Source organism: Triturus cristatus, chromosome 3_1 (assembly GCF_964204655.1).
Source record: "Triturus cristatus chromosome 3_1, aTriCri1.1, whole genome shotgun sequence".
In the NCBI taxonomy this organism is placed as follows: Eukaryota; Metazoa; Chordata; class Amphibia; order Caudata; family Salamandridae; genus Triturus; species Triturus cristatus.
Window position 1 is genome coordinate 997,834,066 of NC_140583.1, and position 13,289 is coordinate 997,847,354.

Here is a 13,289-nt window from a genome sequence, read left to right on the forward strand (position 1 = left end):
TGGCCTTCCCCGACCCCGAGGTTGCTTGCTGGCCGTCTGTGGGGCTTGTGGGTTACGTGCTGTCCTCTGCACTCTTTCCGGGTGCATCCATAATGCTACGCTGTTTATTTGTTTTGTATTTTTTTTCTCTGCTTTTCTGGTGCATTTGCTCGCATGACGTGTGGGAATTCCAGGGCTGTTGCTGGTTATCGCTGGATTTTGTTTCGCGGTTTGGGACTTCGCCACATTTTTCACGTTCGTGTTTTGCGTTTTTTAGGCATTGCGTTATTTTTACCACGTATCGTGAGACAATCGGATGGTACCGTCCTGTTGAGAATACAACGTTAACACAGCGTTATTTTCCTGGGATGTTCAAAGTTGCATTAAGCTAATTTTGCGATAGTTATCACACGTTCTTGAGAATATCCCCCAGAGTGTTTTTTTGTATTTCTCTGAAAGCAATGTGGCATAGAATTGACTTGGACAAAGGTCTGTGTGATCACCGAAATGGGTCACTGGCAGCTGAGCTGTTACATGAACTGAAAAATAATAAATACATATTCAGTAAGATTCCCTGAGTGTTGACGAGTTATTTGGCTTACCTTGGAGGGCTAGTTTCTATGAGATAGAAAACTGCGGAGACTCCAGGTGAAGTGGACTGGAAACGGGCAGTGCCTCTACTTAGTCCATTCAGTAGTTTTCTTGAAATGAGTGTTACAACAATGTGTTGGGAGCTTGAAAGAATTAAACTATAGAGACCCAGACTGTTAATTTGCAGAAGGTCCTCAAATCCAGTTTTGTGGACTATTTGGGGACCTAAATTTTAGAAATAAAAGCACCTCCTCGGACGAGCGAGGTTTTCCCTCCTATTGCCTAATGCGGGGCTGCGAGCCTAAAGTCTTGTCGGCGGACTAGAAAGCTCTGATTCGCTGTCCCCTACAGAATTGTTTCTGTTTCAACTGCCATGACAGGGCTCTTTCTCAGTCCCCTCCTTCTGTAAAAATAAATTAAAGGAACTATCAGGAGGCTGAGGGATCATCCCCTGAATCCCAGTGGCAAGTGAGGGGGTTGAAACAATATATTTTTTTTAAAGTTTAGTTTTCGTCACCCTGTTAGGGGATCCCGGGTTCGCAAATTCAAAACCATATTGAGGGTTCATGATTGGGGATGCTGGTTCCATGAAACCCTAAATCAAAAAATATTGATCATATCAATAATAAAAATAAAACAATAATAGTAAAAAAAAGTGAAAAATGTAAAAATACAAAATAAAATGTCCTTTTTCTATTTATGGCGCATTGAGCTCAGGGTCTGGATGAAGGCCTGGCACTTCGGCCAGCCCCCACTGGCACAGCCAAAGGCTAAGCCCAGCAACCAGCCCGTACCACACAAGGCCAAAGACAAGTTATGGTTATATTGCAGATTTAACCATAACTGCTCAATGTCATTGGTTATTCTTCACTTTACCTGTGTTTCTTTGCTTGAATATAGTAGGTATGCAGAAGTGTAAGGGGTAATAGCATTTATCATTGCTGAGTGTGGGGGGAACAACTCACAAGAGGTGATGCCATGCAATGTGTGTGTATACATAATAATTATTATAGTAAAGGATAGGTGGGTGGGGTGGGTTTTTTAAGGGAAAAATTGGCCTGCTAACTCATTTGTGGAGATGCATGTCATTGGATGAGATAATGGCCATTTTCTATGAAATTTGCCGGAATGCTGTGCAAGAGAGAAATCACAGTCTTAAGGCAAGCGATTAAACTCATGTTGTCCAAAAAATGAATATTACAGAGGAAATGTGCTTCACTAAGGATAGCATTGACTAATATGTGGTAGCTTGGCCTAACTATCGAGTTAGTGAACAGAGAAAATCTGTGAGGTTGTTAACTGTAAAAGAACAACCAAACAGCAATGACAGTTGAAGGCATAAATAACTTATAGATATACAAGAAGATTAAGTAAAAGAAAAAATATTATGAAGAAAGAAAAAACGATTAAGGTAGTCAGAAAGTTCTCAAAAATTGATGAAATCATTGTTGCAAAAAAGCGTGATTTATTTTACTCTCGGAAGAAGCAATAAAACAAGCATTGGCAAACACAATAGATTTTGCCTACGCAAGACCTATTGGCTTTGTCAATGTTTTATAGCCATGTTGCACTGCGGGGGTAGGGGCGATGTTACTGAGCAACATGGCTTAAAGTTTAAAAAAAGCGCTATGGTGCGGATATCATTGACTGCATCATAGCACTTTTCTTTTTTTCAGTCATGTTACATAGCAGTCAACACTGCTGTGCAAGATGTCTAAAAAACTTAAACAAAGTCAAATAGCTGTATGCAGGGTGCTATCTGGCTTTGTTAATGTTTTTTTGTATGGGAGAGTTGGATGGGGCAAGGGGAACTGTGGTGGGAGGAGGGTCAGCCAAATAATGGACAACAGCAGGAGGAGCTGGCAAGCAAAACAAGGCAGGTAAGAGGGAGCAAACAGCAACACAACAGTAAGGGGAAGGACGGTGGGGGCGTGCAACATGAGGAAGGTGCGGGTGTGGAGGCAGGTAGCAGCAGCACAAAGGACAGGGGAGGAGGACGAGGCCTTGGAGGCTGTGGCAAGAGCATGGACAGTGGGAGGGAGCAAGAAAATGACAGAGAGTGGGGGGAGGGGCGACAGACTGCAGACACCTGCATGGAAAAACATTCAAAAAAATAACTCCAGGTGTGCACAACCAGTGGAAGGACAGTGGCAGCAGTTGGAAGGACAGTGGCCACCGCAGGAAGCTGTACTTGGCCCATGCTCCATTGCAGGGACACACACTGGAAGCTCCAGGAGGTGCTGACCAATACGAAGCAAGGACATGAGAATGACCTTGAAGCTAACCAATGGTGAGTGATCGTAAGTAATGGGCAGTCTCTAAACCAGTTTAAAGCTGTTTTTTATTTACAAACAATTTTGCCAAGAGCGCATGAGCTGTCTCAGGTAAAACCTAAAACGAGTCTTGTTGCAAAAGTATCCAGTAGAGGACAGCAAAATGCCCATTATAATGCCTATCTGCCTCAATTCAGGGGTGTTCAGAGAAGTTGGCAGGGCTAGACGAAGTCTGTTGAAAGGGTGCCCCACACTGCCTCTGAGGTGAAGTCAGGGTTTTCAGATGGGTGGACTAGCACTCCAGTAGTATTAGCTTCTCAGGCTAGTTGCACAAATGGTTGTTTCTCATTAGTGCTTCAGTGTTGATCCCATAAAACTCTATTCTCTTGATTTGAGCCGTAAGCTGTTCCTCCTGATATATTGATTGATAAACTGCTTTATGACATATATAACAGTTGTTTTATAAAGCACCCAAGAGACCCTAATTTGCCATGCTCACCTGGTGTTCGCATGTTGTTGTGTGGGTGCCATCCGAAGACCTTCCAGAGCATTCGGAGGGTGAGGAAGCAAGCGGAGGAGACAGTCCGGACCTGCTTCTTCATGGATAGCTGGCTGTCGAGGATGGTGCCGAGGTTGCAGGCGTGTTCAGTGGGTTTGGGAGTTGGGCTCATCTCAGGTGGCCACCATTTGTTTTTCCAGGGTGTATCCTTGCCTTTCCCGTCAAAGAGTACTTTCTTATCACATGAATTACTACAGTACCATATTGCACCTGGACATGGGAATGTGAGCTAGTGTAACTTACAATTGTGATCCGTGAAAAATGTAGTGACATGATCTAAAATCCAACAGGACATAAAAGAGATAGCCAGTTTTGCTTGTTTGTTAGAGTGTGTCCCCAACACATATTTTCGTGAGCAGTCACATACAACTGTGTCAAACAAGTTAGAAAACTTGCTTTTGTCGGTTCTTGGTAGCAGGTCCTGGAAATAGATAATCAAGCCAGGGGTAGGTTCACATATACCCGTTTTTCGAGGAGACAGCAATGATTCCTTTTGCCGAGTTTGCTGGGGAATCCTGACGCTGCATGAAAGCAGCGTCAGGATTGGCCTGAGCATTGGGACTTTGTACTCCCAGGCAGATTGAGAGCCTGTGCCTGCCCTCTCAAGCCCCAGCAACGTAGCTGGGGCTGGAGAGCGCTTCACTGCGAATGACGGTTTGACCGTCTTGAGACAGCCAGCCAAACCGTCATGTGCAGTGAAGGGAGTGTACTACCACTCTCCCACCACAGTGTCATCCCCCTGGGCCCGCCCCCAAGACTTGTCAGAGTCCTGGGGGCAGGCCCAGGGGAATTAAAATAAAATGATAATAAAACGAGTTTAAAAGCTGTTTTATTATCGTTTTTTGAGGCTAGTGACGGGGGTGACGCTCCTCCACTCTAATGGAGGGCTGCCTCTGGTGCTAATGAAAGTGCTGCCCATCTCACATGAGGTAAGAGGAAGGCGGGGCCAGCATCGACCCCGCCGCCATTATGGTGGTCGGCCGTGCCCCCCGGAATTGTGCCCCAATCATGGTCCCCGCCTGCGCTGGGGGACATGCCCCGGAAGTGATTGAATCACTTCCGGGTCATGGGAGGCTCCCCCGCGCCCCGGAAGTGATCTGATCACTTCCGGGGGCATGGGCGACCCTCGGGGACCCTTAAAGCCGGGGGGAGCACAAGAGACGATCTCTTTCTCCCCTCGGCAGCACATCCGTTGCATGTGCCACCCCTCCCTCGGGAGGATCTTTAATCGTTTTTTCCTTTGTGTTTCCAGGTCTTGTGCGGTCCTGCTCCGGAATAGTAACGTCGACGGCGCGGGCGTGGGGAACACAGGAGGTCTCGCGGAAGTTTCGCTCCAGCTGGAGTTTCCCTTGGTTACGAGCTGCGGGCAGCGGAATCGAGGCAGGAGACGTGGAGTGCGGATCTTGCTGCTTTTCGACCGGGCAGACTCGTGGTGGGGGACGCGGGCAGTGCTGCGTGATTAGCTTCCTCGCAGGCGATCTCCGTTGACGGAGGTAAGGTGTCGGGAGCTTGGGCGGTGTTCGTGCGGCCTTCGAGGTTCGACGCGTGGGGCTGTTTCTTGGATTTCAGGTGCGGGTAGCGTTGTCGGCCCCCGGAGGCTGCCCGGAGCCGCTCTCGGCTTCTCGGCCCAGGCTAGGGACACCGCGGGTGGAGGGGAGATTGCGAAGCGTTTTGTACAGCCCTTCGGGCAGAGCATTCATAATGCGGGGTTTTTCGTGTTCAAGGCTGCAGTAAGGCGAAACGGTCATCAGGGGACAGCGCGTCTGGGGGGGGGGGAATTTTGGAAGCGTTTGTGACAGCCCGTCGGGCAGATCGTGTATAACGTGGGTATTGTTTAAAGGCTGCAGGGAGATAACACGGTCATCAGGGGACCTCGCGTGTGGGAAACAATATTTTACCAGCATTGTTGCCCGTCCATCGGGTTGATTGTCTGCATTTCGCATCTTGTTTTCCCAGCTGCTGGGACACAAAGTGTGTCATCAGGTCGCCTAAAAATTTGATTTGCACAGAAGAGGCATTTATTAATCACTATATTGTTGTTTTGCATAACAGGAAGGCGGTGTCTGTATCACAGTTTGGTTAAAGACACTACGCGGATCGTGGACAAGCAGCTCCAAGTGCTTACAGGTGCCTTCTCACCGGTGTGATGCGGCGGTGACCAGCGGCGGTGCACAAGGACGTGGGGACCTGCGCAGAGGGTGCCTGAGGACACGGAGAAGGGTCTGCATCCCGGCGCTGCTGGGAGCCAAGCGGGTTGGAGCCTATTGCCCACCTGCCTTGCTGGGCTAGCCAGTAGTGAGGCTCCGGTAGCGGGGGTGAAGTGGCCAGCGTGTTTCCTCCATCAAAACATTGGTAACAGTTGGTACAGGTAGCAGGGTAGTCATGCCCCCTAAGGCTAAGCGTGGCGAGCGGCGCCCGGGTATAGAGACTGTTTTAGACGCGCTCATGAGAAAGATTGGGGAAATGGATAGTACCATGGCGCAGCTGGCAGAGAGGCTGGATGCGCAGGAAGGGCCATCTGGAAGGTCGCGCAGGGACGCTTTACCACCAAGGGAGGCTTTTCCCCCCTTGCCGAGGAAGAGTAGGGCAAAGAAAGGCCCGCAGGTTGTCCCTGGGAATGGTGGGGCCCCAATTTTGCCTGTACATCCCGCATTCCCTAATGCACCGGGGGGCGAGCCTTCTCCTGTCGACCCAGTGGGGGGGTCTGTTCCTTTGCTCCCCACGACGCCCGTTATCCCGCCACCAGCACCTGCGCACCCGATCCCTACCCCCGCGCCAGCAGTGCCAGTACCAGCAGTTCCAGTGCCAGCGGTGCCTGATCTTTCTTTACCTGTTCCCCCCGCACCTGCAAATCCTACCCCCGCACCAGCACTGCCAGTGCCAGCGGTGCCTGCACTTTCGGTACCTCTTCCCCCCGCACCCGGGGGGGTGCCAACACTTCCTCCCGATTTTGTTTCCAGTTTAGCAGCTGTGCTTCCCTGGCTGGGGGGCATGGGTTTGAACGTGAGTGCGGCGGGTGTTGTCGGGGCGGACGCATTGGAAAGGGCGAAGCAGCTTATCGATCTAGCCAAGCCTAAGGACGTGCCGGCGGTCGGGGCCCCCAAGGAAACCCCAGGACCTTCGCAGGGTAAGCCACAGACGTTGCCAATGTTGGGCATGGGTGAGGCACGCACGTCCTACGAATCTCTCTCACGCCACCTGTCGCAGGAGGTTAAGGAGAGAATTTGGAAAGGGACATATATCGATATTTTTTCACTCTTGATAGATGAGGTTGAGAGGGAAGAAATGAAGAGGAAGAAGGATTATATGCCTGCGCGTGAGTGGGCGAATGAAATGTTGAAATACAGGGTTGAGGAGAACATCAGGCATTGGATGCTGGCCTACAACATTTACATGGCAGTGGTGACGGAGCGTTTCCCTGAGGAGGCACCTGCGATGGCTTGCTATATGTCTAGGATCAGCACGGCGCAGGCGACAAAAGGGGGCTCGGGTGGTTGGAGTATGACAAGAAGTTTAGGCGCATCAGGGCATCTGATCCTACGTTAAAGTGGAATCAGGTGGTGGGAATCTCATGGTTGGATCATGTGGGCGGCTTTTCAACTGAGGCTGCCAGTGACCCGCCTAAACCCCAGCCCTTTCGGGCGTTCCCCCCAGCTGCGCAGGGCGGGGGGGGCGGAAAGAAGGGATGTTGCTGGGATTACAACAGGCGCTCCTGCGTTAGGGCACCAGGGACATGCAGATTTAGACATGCGTGCAGTTTCTGTGGCAACTCAGGGCATGGTGAGGCAAAGTGCCTTAAAAAACAGAAGGATAAGGGGGGGAAGAAACCAGATGGAAGGGGTTTCCACCAGAGCTAGGACACCCATCCTCCTCCACGCCATGCTGCCCTGGTTAAATAGATATAAGTGCGCGTCCTCAGCAAAAACTTTAATTGGGGGTTTCAGAGACGGTTTTAGAATTCCCGTGGAGAATTTTGTGGGTCCCTCGTTCTGCAGGAATCAAGTATTGGTCACCCAGAATGCTGGGGTGGCAGCAGCCAAGATTGGAAAAGAATGTAGATTGGGTAGAGTGGCGGGTCCCTTTGACAAAATACCTGCGCATAACTTTGTTTGTTCCCCCCTGGGGGTAGTCCCAAAAAAGGAACCTGGGGAGTTTAGGCTGATTCACAACTTGTCGGCGCCAAGAGGGCAGTCTGTGAATGACTCCATTGATGATGATTGCTGCTCTGTGCGTTATGCATCTATTGATCAGGCTATTGAAATGTTGAGGGGTTTGGGGCCGGGGGCGATGATGGCAAAATCAGACATAGAGTCTGCCTTCAGGCTACTACCCGTCCACCCGAGCGATTTTCACCTCCTGGGGTTCCAATTTGAGGGCAAGTTTTTCATGGACATGTGCATGCCAATGGGGTGTTCGGTGTCGTGCGCCTACTTTGAAATGTTTAGTACGATTTTGGAGTGGGTTTTCAGACAAGTGACAGGGCATAGGCATGTGCTACACTACCTAGATGACTTTCTCTTCTTGGGGCCACGGGGGGCGCGGGGTGTGGGCAGGCGCTGGAACGTTTCTGTGCATTGATGGCGAGCTTTGGGGTACCCCTAGCGCAGGGAAAGACCGCGGGCCCTTCCCCGGTTATAGAATTCTTAGGGATCGAGCTAGACTCAGTCGCGGGGTGCTCACGGCTTCCCGCCGACAAGGTGACTAAGTTCGGGGAGACGCTGAGGCAATGTCTGGAAGCTAAAAGAGTGACTTGCATCAGCTACAACAGCTGGTGGGGCAGTTAAATTTTGCATTACGCATTGTACCAATGGCACGCCACTTTTCAAGGTCCATTGCACAGGCAATGTCAGGCCTCAAGCAGAAACACCACCACACCAGATTGAGCAGCGAGGTCAAGCAGGATATGCGGATTTGGTTAGCATTCCTGCGGGACTTCAATGGCTCAGTCCTGTGGCCCGGCCCAGTCACTTCTTGCGCGGAGTTGGGTTTAATGACAGACTCCACGGGCAGTGAGGGGTTTGGCGCCATACTGGGCATTCAGTGGGTGGCGCAGCGTTGGCCAGCATGGTGGGTGGACAATGGACTCACAGCTAACATTGGTTTTCTGGAACTATTCCCCATTTGGGTGGCGTTGTGGGTCTGGCCGGAGCAGCTACGCAACAAAGCAGTGGTGTTCTGGTCTGATAACATGGCAGTGGTAGAGTGTATAAACAACCAGGCAGCAAAATGTAAAATGATCTTGCGTTTGATTAAGGAGATAGTATTGAGATGCCTCCAGTTGAATCTGCAGTTTAGGGCGAAACATGTCCCAGGGGTGTTGAACCATGCTGCTGACGCTCTATCTCGTTTCAAGATGCAGGTTTTCAGAGCTCATCTCCCGGGAGCAGCACCATGCCCAACGACTTTTCCCGAACAGCTCTGGCAGATTGGTGCCCACACTTACCAGACTTGGTGGCAACGAGCCTAGCACCAGGAACAAGAAAGGCATACGAAGGGGCGTTTGGGGCATATTGTAATTTCTTAAAAGATCAGGGTGGGACACATTGGGCTGATTCGGCCGGGGTGTGCTGCTACTTGCAAGCCCTGCGGGAAGAAGGGAAGTCGGTAGGGGTGGCTAGGAGACACATAGCAGCAATCTCATTCTTTGCACAGATGGGCGGCAGCCGGGACCCTACGCAGTCATTTATAGTGCGCAAGGCATTGAAGGGTTGGCAGCGGTTACAGGGGTCTGCGCTGGATACTAGACGCCCTATAGGTTTGACTACCTTGACAGCAGTCATGGCAGCGTTAGATCAGATCTGCAACAACGTCTTTGAATGCTTGTTATTCAGGGCAGCCTTTACTTTGGCTTTCTATGGGGCCTTTCGAATAGGGGAATTAGTGGCTAAGAACAAAAGGGACCTGGGGGGTGGCTTACAGCTGGGTGACATTCATTTCCATAACGGGGCATTGCAGGTTACAATCCGGCGTTCAAAGACCGATCAGCAGGGAAGAGGTCAGGTAGTGTTTCTCAGACGGGCACCGGGCAATCCCTGCTGCCCGGTTTTTCATGTGGAGGCTTTCCTGCCATACAGACCGAGTGGTGGGGGGGGACATTGCTAATGCACATGGGGGGGATCCACTGACAAAGTTCCAATTTAGACGGGTTTTAGATAAGGCAATAGGCAGGGCGGGTCTGGACCCCGGTAGTTTTGGGACACATTCCTTCCGGATTGGTGCCGCCACAGAGGCGGTTGCGCAGGGTCTTGGGGAGGAGGCTGTGTGTAGGATTGGGCGGTGGGCCTCCAATTGCTTTAGGCGTGTTGTGCGTGTTGATATGTTGTGACTCCATATGTTAACGGTACTGATGGCACTCTTTTCTTGTTCTACTACCAGTTCCCTCGGCCTGTCACGCAGGAAGAGAGACGGCGACATCCCACCAAGAACGTGGCACAGTCAAGTCGACGAGGATTTCCACGAAGGCACAGCGGGAACGACATGCATGTGTTTTTAGCCATTCTTATGTGTCCCGGTTGGGCAGTTTTTTCAGGGCAGGCGATGGGGCAGCGCACGCAAAGCGGTTAGGTTCCAGGGTTTTCTTTTTCGGCCATGGGGGCTTGCGTTTTGACAGGTTCAGAGAACGGGTAGGTCACATGCTCACCTCTTTGGATACCCCTCCCGACACTATAATTTTGCATCTGGGGGGCAACGACTTGGTACATCTCAATAGGAGGGTCCTGCTAGAAACGGTGCTGTCAGAGTCGGCATGGCTGACCAAGCACTGCCCTGAGACGGTTATCGTGTGGTCACACATGATACCAAGACTTCAGCGGCGTGAGGGGGTTTCAGTGAAGGCTCTCAATCACTCTGCCCAGAGGATCAATAACAAAATAGACAGGCTGTTTAGGACCCCTACATTACAAGTAATTGCTCATGGATGCATTAGGGGGGACATGTGCTATGTGCAAGACGGGGTGCACCTGTCACGCTTGGGTAATGAGTTATTCCTGGGCAACATTTTAGCTTGGCTGGAGGGTTTTCGCTGGTAAGTATGATCTGGGGTTTGGGGGGGGGCCTGATAGTCGGTCTACTATGCAGGCCTGTGCGGTAAGGTCATAGGTTGGACAAACTAAATTGACTCATCTTTTGGGGCGTCTTATTACGTGGGCCGCCCAGAGGGGAGGGACATTTGGCTCTCACCAGACTCCAGGGGCAGTTACGACCGGTTGGTTGGAACGGTGCGGGGACAAAGGGGGGGTTACGCTTTCCATTGGCTGGTTGGCCACCCCGCACGCGGGCGTAAGTAAGCTGCTCTGTCTGCATGGCCCCTTTATGGAGTAAGTCCTGAACGTTTGGGGGTTGCCTGGGGGTAAGTACTTCCGGGTCAGCTGGGCCTCCGGCGCATGCGCATCCCGGTTGGGGTGCGCGGGACAATTCGGTGTAAGGGGGAGGGGCCAGCGTTTTGACCTTGCCGTAGGCCCAGAGGAATACGCAGAAATGTGATCAGCAATGTTTTAGACTAGGACAGGAACATTTATGTATTAGCGTTCTGTTAAAGCTAGGATTGAAGCAAATGTACCGAATCCTGTCTTGTCATTTCTGCGTTATGGTATTTATGAATATAACTTGTTTTGTTTGTTAATAAATACGATCGGGGGTCAACGACCCCCTATTCCAAAAACAAGAACGCTATCTTGGTTTTTGTCACAGTCAGGGGAGGAGGGGGCGGTAGGCCGTACCAGACCATAGAGGAAGGCGGGGCCAGCATCGGCCCCGCCGCCATTATGGTGGTCGGCCGTGCCCCCCGGAATCGTGCCCCAATCATGGTCCCCGCCTGCGCTGGGGGACATGCCCCGGAAGTGATTGAATCACTTCCGGGTCATGGGAGGCTCCCCCGCGCCCCAGAAGTGATCTGATCACTTCCGGGGGCGTGGGCGACCCACGGGGACCCTTAAAGCCGGGGGGAGCACAAGAGACGATCTCTTTCTCCCCTCGGCAGCACATCCATTGCATGTGCCACCCCTCCCTCGGGAGGATCTTTAATCGTTTTTTCCCCCACCCACCATCCCTGAAATAAGAGTTTGTTGAAGAATGTATGTTTTCTGTATTTTTTCCACAGGATGCCAATTTGTAGATATGTTGTTTACGCCTTTTTTGTCGTGTTTTTAGGAGATATTCCATAGGCGGGCGGTAAGGTCATAGGTTGGACAGACTAAATTGACTCATCTTTTGGGGCGTCTTATTACGTGGGCCGCCCAGAGGGGAGGGACATTTGGCTCTCACCAGACTCCAGGGGCAGTTACAACCGGTTGGTTGGAACGGTGCGGGGACAAACGGGGGGTTACGCTTTCCATTGGCTGGTTGGCCACCCCGCACGCGGGCGTAAGTAAGCTGCGCTGTCTGCATGGCCCCTTTATGGAGTAAGTCCTGAACGTTTGGGGGTTGCCTGGGGGTAAGTACTTCCGGGTCAGCTGGGCCTCCGGCGCATGAGCATCACGGTTGGGGTGCGCGGGACAATTCGGTGTAAGGGGGAGGGGCCAGCGTTTTGACCTTGCCGTAGGCCCAGAGGAATACGCAGAAATGTGATCAGCAATGTTTTAGACTAGGATAGGAACATTTATGTATTAGAGTTTTGTTAAAGCTAGGATTGAAGCAAATGTACCGAATCCTGTCTTGTCATTTCTGCGTTATGGTATTTATGAATATAACTTGTTTTGTTTGTTAATAAATACAATCGGGGGTCAACGACCCCCTATTCCAAAAAACAAGAACGCTATCTTGGTTTTTGTCACAGTCAGGGGAGGAGGGGGCGGTAGGCCGTACCAGACCATATTGCTGTATTAGTTAAAAGACCACGCCATTGTGTGTGTATTCCCTCGGCACATGGTCCACTCCAGAGGGTCTTATCAACCGCAAAAAGGAGGCACTTATGTCACCCCTTTAACTGATGCGACATGGCACAGGACATGAGAGAGACACAAACAGTTCTTCTTGATTTATTGGAAATTAGAACATGCAATATATTTTGCTATTTAATGCGTGTTGTTGATATACGTTTTCTGCATGAATTTACATAGCATGCATGTTCTTGCAGGGTGACTTACTATGTGATATCTGAGATAATATTGTTGTGTGGCATTATTTGTTGAGTCAGAAATACACAAGTAGAGGGTTAGCACCATATCAACATCATAGATCAATTGAACATGTAAGTGGTGACTCTGAAACACTACATATCTGACCTCGAGGAAATAGAATACTGGTTTGTAGTGGGTGCAGCCTATTTGGGAATCCTACTGATCTGTAGACGCTTGTCTTCATCCCATTGCCTGTGGCTGTATCATATGGATCTCATTAATAAAAGTAAAAGATTCCCTTCTCTGTTATAATATATTTCCAAATGAGACTGTCTCAATTTGTTTGCACTGAATCAAAAGAATACAGTTCATTCTTGAACATCATCACACACGTAAAAAACATATGTTATTATTACTTTATTATACCCATTACAATTTTAAAATCTTAATTCGCAAATCAATTAAAAATACATTAATATACACACATTAATGTCACCTCTTTATACACACTGGCTTACAAACGAGTTAGAGACCTTTTTTCCAACTTTTGTTAGACTATAAAGTTGACAACTATTAAATAGAATGCATAAATTGCACAGTGGATATTTCTATTAAACTTCATGCATAGAAATCTTCATGGTATATTTTCATATAATCATTCTATAACTTTAGAAATTGTTGACACAGCCATTCAATTTTATATACAATTCTACTTATGATATATTGTACTCCAGTGTGAAAATAGACATCTAAGTCTATTAAAAACAATACATATTTGTTTGTCCTTATGTCAACACTTTTCGGTGTATCTTGTAGTTTCTTAAACACCTT